Below are 7239 nucleotides of genomic sequence, written 5' to 3' on the forward strand. Positions count from 1 at the left end.
CAAAAAAAAATCATTGGAAACTTCCTTCAAACTTCAACCTTCAACAAAGTGTCTCAGTGTTTTTTTTCCTTCCTCAAGATCTCCACCACTATCTTTGACCTTCGAAACCCTGCACCCTCGATATAACATAACGTCCAAATTAGTTTTCAAAATCAAATACCTAAGAGGGTAATTTTATTAAATATAATCAACAAAAATTATAGATAAGAAATTATCCTAATGAAAAAAAAAAAGCCAACATAGCCATTTGTTAATTCTTTTGTGGGGAAGGACCTTGAAAAGTAAACATTTTACACATGACATGGAAGAAACATTAAGGGGAAAATTGAAATAGAAAAGCTCCCTGGAAGAGTTTCCCTGAAATAACTACCAAAACAAAGTATCTAAGTTATTTTACAACATCGCCCTGCAATCTACCAAAACAGAGTTTCCCTGTATGTGACATCATACCATTTAAAGCCAAAATCTTCCCTTTCATCATTGTTGTTCACTCAGAATCTAGTTCTTGTTTTCATTGGATGCATTGAAGTTCCTTCAAATCCCATTGAAATAGTTACCTCATAAGTGCATAGTCACAGAGAAACTACACGCATGCCTCATATTACACTGACAACAAGAACCTCAATTGTTTTCTATGATGTTAAAGACAATATCAAGTAAAATTCCCTTCAATGTTAGGAACAAAACCTTTCTCAATCATTTCTTCCCAAACTACATTGTAGGTGACATGATTAGGGGTCATACCCTTCTCCAACATCTCATTCAAAAGTTCATTAGCATCCTGCATTTTTCCCTTTCTGCACAACCCCTTGATGAGTACATTATATGTTGCAATGTTAGCCCATCAACCTCTTTTTTCCATTTCCTTGTGCAATCTCAAAGATGACTTAATATCACCTTCCTCACAAAAACCATTCATCAAAGTACTATAGGTCACATAGTTTGGATCTGGCTCAACTTCCAACATCTCATTCAAGAGTTTGTTAACCTTTGGGGTTCTTCCTTGCTGGCACAAGGAAGTTATCAACATATTATATGTAATAACATCAACATTGGAATTTTCCTCTTCCATTTCATTAAGGAGTTTCTCAATCTCTTTAATATTTATTATCTTGAAAAATCCATTCATGAGGGAATTGTATGTGGATACATTTGCATCAATACTTTTCTTAATCATAGTTTCTAGCAATCGAAAAACCTCTTGAATTTCACCTTTTTTTCATTATTGATCAATTAGTGTGTTGTATATGATAGAGCTGGGAAACGAAACTTTTCTCATGATTTCATCTAAGAGTTCTTCCCCTTTTATTGTTTGCCCATTTTTGCAAAGTCCATTAATGAGTGCATTGTAAGTAATAATGCTAGGTACCACACCTTTTTCTTGCATTTCACCTTTCATGTTAAAAGATTATTTGGTATTATCCTCATTGCACAATCCATAGATTGGTGCATTATAACTAAAACATTGCAAAAATGCCATTTTCCTTCATTTTCTCAAGAATCTTGAAGGCAACAGCCCCATCTCCTTCCTTGCAGTGACCATCAATGAGAGTATTGCAAGTAACCGGGGTAAGAAATAATCCCTTTTCTAGGATTTCATTAAGAAGCTCTTTAGCTTTATACATTTTTCTAGTCATACCCTTCTTGTAGTGACCATCAATGAGTGTATTATATGTAATAACATTGGGAGAGAAACCCCATGATTGCATGTCTGTTAATAGATCAATAGGCTCCTTCTACAATTTTACTTCCTTGTAGAGGTCATGAATCACATTAATAAAAAAAGGCAATGTTGTCCCTAAACTATTTCGAATTTCAATCCTTCTTAACATGGGTACTGTTGCGAGTGATATGGCTTTAATTAGCATATAAGGTTCAAAAATCATTATTTTAGGAGCTCTATATAGCCAATAGGGCCTTGGTTTACTATTGAGTTCAACAGAGTACGAGGCCTTTCACTAGGAGGGTCTCATTTTTTCTTGGGTTTGCCCAGCCCATATGTCATGTTGAAAAAGGGATAAGGTTGGATGTCGTATTGGGGGCTATGGCAGAACCTATGCCCTCAAACTTCATAAATAAAAAGGACAACACCCAAGAAATATTATTCCCATGATTTTCTCTCTTGGTACAATGATGCGGGTCTAATTAGCTATGGTTGGATTGTTGTTCATGGTTTGGTTTTATATATATTTTTCTATTCACCTAGCATGGGACCAATTCCATGGACAATCAATTCCAAAATTTATCCTTCAAAATATAAAAGTATGTGTGGAGGCATTGCTACAACAATTTGTTGGATATTTATTTTGATTGTTTCAGATATATTCCTATCTTTTATTGATGTGTTGGGCACATCCAAAATATTTACAGTATTTGTCGCTATTGTTTGGGCTGCTTACCTTTTTGTCCTTTCTTTTTTTCCTAATATGATGATCTGAATTGGATGCATAAAGAACTATCAAGGGAACCATGATTGTATCAGGTCGAGACAAACATCAAAGAAATCAGAACAACGATCAAAAACACCCCTGAACCAGTGGCAATGGTAGCCAGCGTGGAATGACAAGGACCTCGGTCAAAGCGTGCTGACCGAGGCCCATGGAGACTACCCGGGAGGCCGAATTGGCCCCCGGGAGGCCTAAAAAGGCTCAAAATGGGGAAGCCCCGAGCACTCAGTCGCGTGGGGAGCCAGAGAACCGTGGGATAAAGAGGTGGAAGGGCTAGAGGACAAGGCGGGACCCGTGCTCTGGAAACTGATGGTATTGATTGGGCATCCTCAAACAGTAAGTAGTTTTGGATGGAAGTCGAGCGATCCAATTCAACGATCAATGCGTGGCAAGCGGAGGAGAGAGAAAACTACAGCTCATCGCGCACTAACGATCGAGCAAGTCAACAACACGAAATGAGCGAACGACATTGGATCTGGGGGACCCAGATTAGACAGCTGACATCGCACCCGGTGGAGAAGCAGAACCGATGAGGGATTAAGCCACAGTTTGTAAAGATTTGAGGTCCGTTTGACTGCCATGGTCGAGAAAGACTCATTCCATGACATAACCGAAGAACTGAACCGACGAAGCAGTCTGGCACGAGTTACAAGAGGACATGTGGCCACTCCCTGCGAGCTAATGATGACATCGAGCCAAGGAACTCCAAGTGCAACTGCAGAAGGCGATTCGATGGAGGCGGAAGAGGAACTAAACAAACATGGGAACGAATGGCCTTAAAGCCATGAACAAAGAGAATAAGGCAAGAGGAGATAGAGAGACCAGAACCCCGAGAGGAGGATGGGACACAGAGAAGAAGACAGTGAAGCAAAAGTAGAAGAAGACAGAGGGTCGAGCTGACCAAAGGCAGTGTCAAGCACCAGAGAGCTTGAGAGATTCAAGCCATCCCCGAGAGGATCTGTCAAATCAGAGAGGTCAAGGAGCTAGTAGGCAAAAGAGTCTGTGCACTCGAGTGGCTTGGGGAATCCAAGAACCACCCTGCCAAGCAAAACTGTTTCAGGTGACTCATATTGAGCTCCTGCATTGTAATTCTCTTCTTAAGACACAATAAAATAAGGCCACCACTGAAAGCTGGACTAGAGATGTAGCCCTGGAGGATAGGGTGAACTCCTTATTAATTTCTTGTGTTCTTGTGATTGCTTACTATATTTCTCTGTTGTCTTTCCATTTCAAGTGTCTGTGTATTTGCAATCTGATCGATTTGTTGCTTAAATAACATAGAACACACACTAGCACATGAGTCTGTAATACCTTTATTCAATAAATCTTTAACTAAGGTCACTCATAGGGTGATTATCAGATCAAGTGGTATCAGAGCTCTAGGCTGTAAGGTTAGACAAGCTTGTGTTGGCTTAACTGTTGAATGCTCACTAGATCAAAGCTAAAATTAGGAGAAGGAGAGTTGGTGGAAACTAATCTTGAAATTGGGAGAGTCTATCCTCGGAAGACAATGTCAGAGGAAGGTTCTATGGATCCAGACCCTCAATTCATAGAAAGTTTCCTAGCTATAAAGTCTATGGTAGAAGAAATGTATAGGGACTTTAGAAAGCATAAGGTTGAAGATTCATCAGGTTCTAAACAAGATAAAGAAGAAGATGAGTCTCATTTCCATGACCACTCAAAAGAAAAAGGGAAATAGGAAATTTTTCTCACACCTCGTAATAGCCCTGTGTATAATAAGAAAGCATATTTGATCAAGTTAGATGTTAAGTTTGATTTTCCTATATATGATGGAGAGCTAAATGCTGAAAAGTTGGACAATTGGATTAGACAAATTGATGTGTATTGCAGGGTACAGAACATAGACTCAGAGAAGAGTAAGATTCAGCTGGCAAGCCTACACCTAGGAGGCACTGCCTTAGTTTGGTGGGAAGGTAGAACCCAAGATGATATGAAAAGACATGGTAAGACTATCTTTGTCTGGAGTGAATTTGTTTTTGCAATCAAAAAGTAGTTCTATCCATTGGCCTACATACAACAAGCCATGATGAGTTGGAAAACTCTTCGACAGTTGAAGGGGCAAAGTGTACAAGGGTATACTCAAGAATTTAGAAAGAGAGCATTGATGTTGTGTATCTCATTAGACTCACCAGAGACTCTTTTGAAGTACATTGGTGGTCTACACAACTACATGAGGCATACCATCCTCATGTTCAATCCCACTAGTATAGATGAGGTATCTGTACAAGCTACTCATCTAGAAGCTAGAGGAAAGAATGGAAATCCAGAAGTTGGGGGACCATCCCAACCCACTGTAAGAAAAAGCAAGGAGAAAAGAAAGTAGAAGTGGAAAGCAAGGAAGTCTAATACTGCATAGAAAAGCAAAGCTTCATGCACTCACTATAAAAAGGATGGGCATGATGATGAAAATTGTTGGATTCTGCATCTAGAGCTGAGACCTAAGAAGCCCAAGGGCAAGAAGAAGAAGATTGTTGCAGCTATTCAGAAAGTTTTGGGGTCAGACTCAGGAGATGAAACAACTATTGTAGCCACAGGTATAAAAGGTAAGAATTCTAAAGCATCTACTAGTAATTCTGCTCAATCTATTATTGATGAAGAAAATGAGAGAAAAAGACATGGACTTTTCCATATTCTAGTTGTTTCCAAAAATCAAAAGATTGATACTTTGTTTGATAGTGGCTCACAAGTAAATCTAATTTCTGAAGCAATTGTAAAAAAATTTGCGATTAGCAACTACAACTCACAAGAAACCATACCCATTAGGATGGTTGAATGATAAAGCACAACTACAAGTGACTAGACAGTGCAAACTCAAGTTTCCTTTTGGGTCAGCATTTGTAGATGAGGTCGAATTAGACATAATTCCTTTGGATATATGTGGAATTGTTTTAGGAAGTCCTTACTTGTATGATAGAAAGGCTATTTTATATAGAGCTGAGAAAAAGTATCTGCTTGTTAAAGATGGAATTGAATACTTTGTAAGAGCTCACAAGTTCAAGAATAATTATACTCTCATAAACTCAGGGCAGATGAAAAGAATGATAAATTAATGCAAACAATTCTTACTGATGGTTGTAAAGGAAAAGAAACCTGATAAAACCAATGTATTTGAGGGCTGTAATGCTGAACAACAAGTTGATATAGAAAGGGTTGTTTCAGAGTATGATGTCTTGTTTCAAGAACCTAAAGGTCTGCCACCCAAAAAGGGAATAGTACATGATATTATTTTGTAGCAAGATGTTCCATTGCCTAACATTGGGATGTACAGGTTGTCTGCTTTAGAGAATGCTGAAATCAAGAAGCAGTTGTAGGAGTTGCTCGAGAAAGGGTTCATGGGGCCTAGCACATCACCATGTGGGTCACCAATTGTTTTGGTGAGAAAGAAAGATGGCTCGTGGAGAATGTGCATTGACTACCGAGCACTAAATAAGATAACAATAAAAAATCATTATCCCCTTCCTCACATAGATGATCTTCTAGATCAATTGAAGGAAGTTGTTTATTTCACCAAGCTGGATTTGCACAGTGGATACCTTTTGCCTTTTGGCTTAACTAATGCTCTTGCTACTTTCATGAGATTAATGAATGATGTACTCAGACCTTTTCTTGATGATTTTGTTATTGTGTACCTAGATGACATTCTGATTTTTAATAAAACGTGGGAAGAACATTTAAAGCATGTTAAGCAGACACTAGATGTTTTGAAAAGAGAAAAACTTTATGTTAAACTCTCAAAATGTGAATTTGGAAAAACATCTCTAAACTACTTGGGTCATATAGTAGGGGGAGGTGAATTGAAAATAGATCCCTCTAAAGTGGTAGTCATTGTGAACTGGCCTAAACCCAAGCTGTTATAGAAGTGAGAAGCTTCTTAGGAGCAGCACAATATTGGAGGAAGTTCATTGCTAACTTTTCCTCAATTGCATCTCCCTTACATGCTTTAACAGGATTGAATAAGGTGTTTCAGTGGGGAGGCAAACATCAGAAAGCCTTCGACACCTTGAAAGAAAAGATTAGTATAACACCTGTACTAGCATTGCCAGATCTACAAAGACCATTTGAGATCCAAACTGATTCCAGTGACTATGCCATGGGAGCAGTGTTGACACAGCACGGTAAACCCATATGTTATCATTCTTATACTTTTAATCCTACATTAGTTAACTATCCTATATATGATAAAGAATTGTATGCATTAGTTCAGACTGTGAAAAAGTGGAAACATTACTTAATGGGCAAAGAGACAGAAATACATACTGATCATCAACCACTTCAATATCTACACACCCAAACTAAGTTGCAGCAATCAAGACATTACAAATAGATGGGTTTTCTACAAAAATTTCATTTAGTCATCAGATATAAAAAGGGCATACATAGCAAGGTTGCAGACAGGTTATCTAGACCCATTATAAATGCATCTACCATACTTAAGCATAATTTTGTACTACATGAAAGCTACATTGAACAATATGCTCAGGATATGGACTTTAAAGATGTATATGCAAATTTTAGTCAAGGAAAAAGAGTAGAAGAATTGGACTATCATGTGAAGGACCGACTCTTATATCATTGTGGGAAACTCTGCATTCCACAAACTGAGAGAGTAAAGATAAATAGGGAAGCACACACTTCTTTGATATTAGGTCACTTTAGGGTAAGTAAAATAGTTGCACAGCTGCAAAGGTTTTGTTATTGGCCGAAAATGAATGAGACAATTTCTAGATATGTAAGAGGGTGTACTATGTGTGCTAAAAGCAAGCCCAATAAC

The 7239-nt window shown here is 38.1% G+C and overlaps 1 pseudogene; it reads right to left on the bottom strand.

Moving 5' to 3' along the window:
* Nucleotides 1–652: 652 nt before the first annotated feature.
* On the bottom strand, nt 653–2471 carry LOC149238375 (uncharacterized; annotated as a pseudogene).
* Nucleotides 2472–7239: the final 4768 nt, after the last annotated feature.

The sequence above is a fragment of the Pinus tabuliformis genome, chromosome 8, assembly GCF_031772625.1.
Source record: "Pinus tabuliformis cultivar Carrire ecotype Pingquan chromosome 8, CPIR1, whole genome shotgun sequence".
NCBI classification, from domain to species: Eukaryota; Viridiplantae; Streptophyta; class Pinopsida; order Pinales; family Pinaceae; genus Pinus; species Pinus tabuliformis.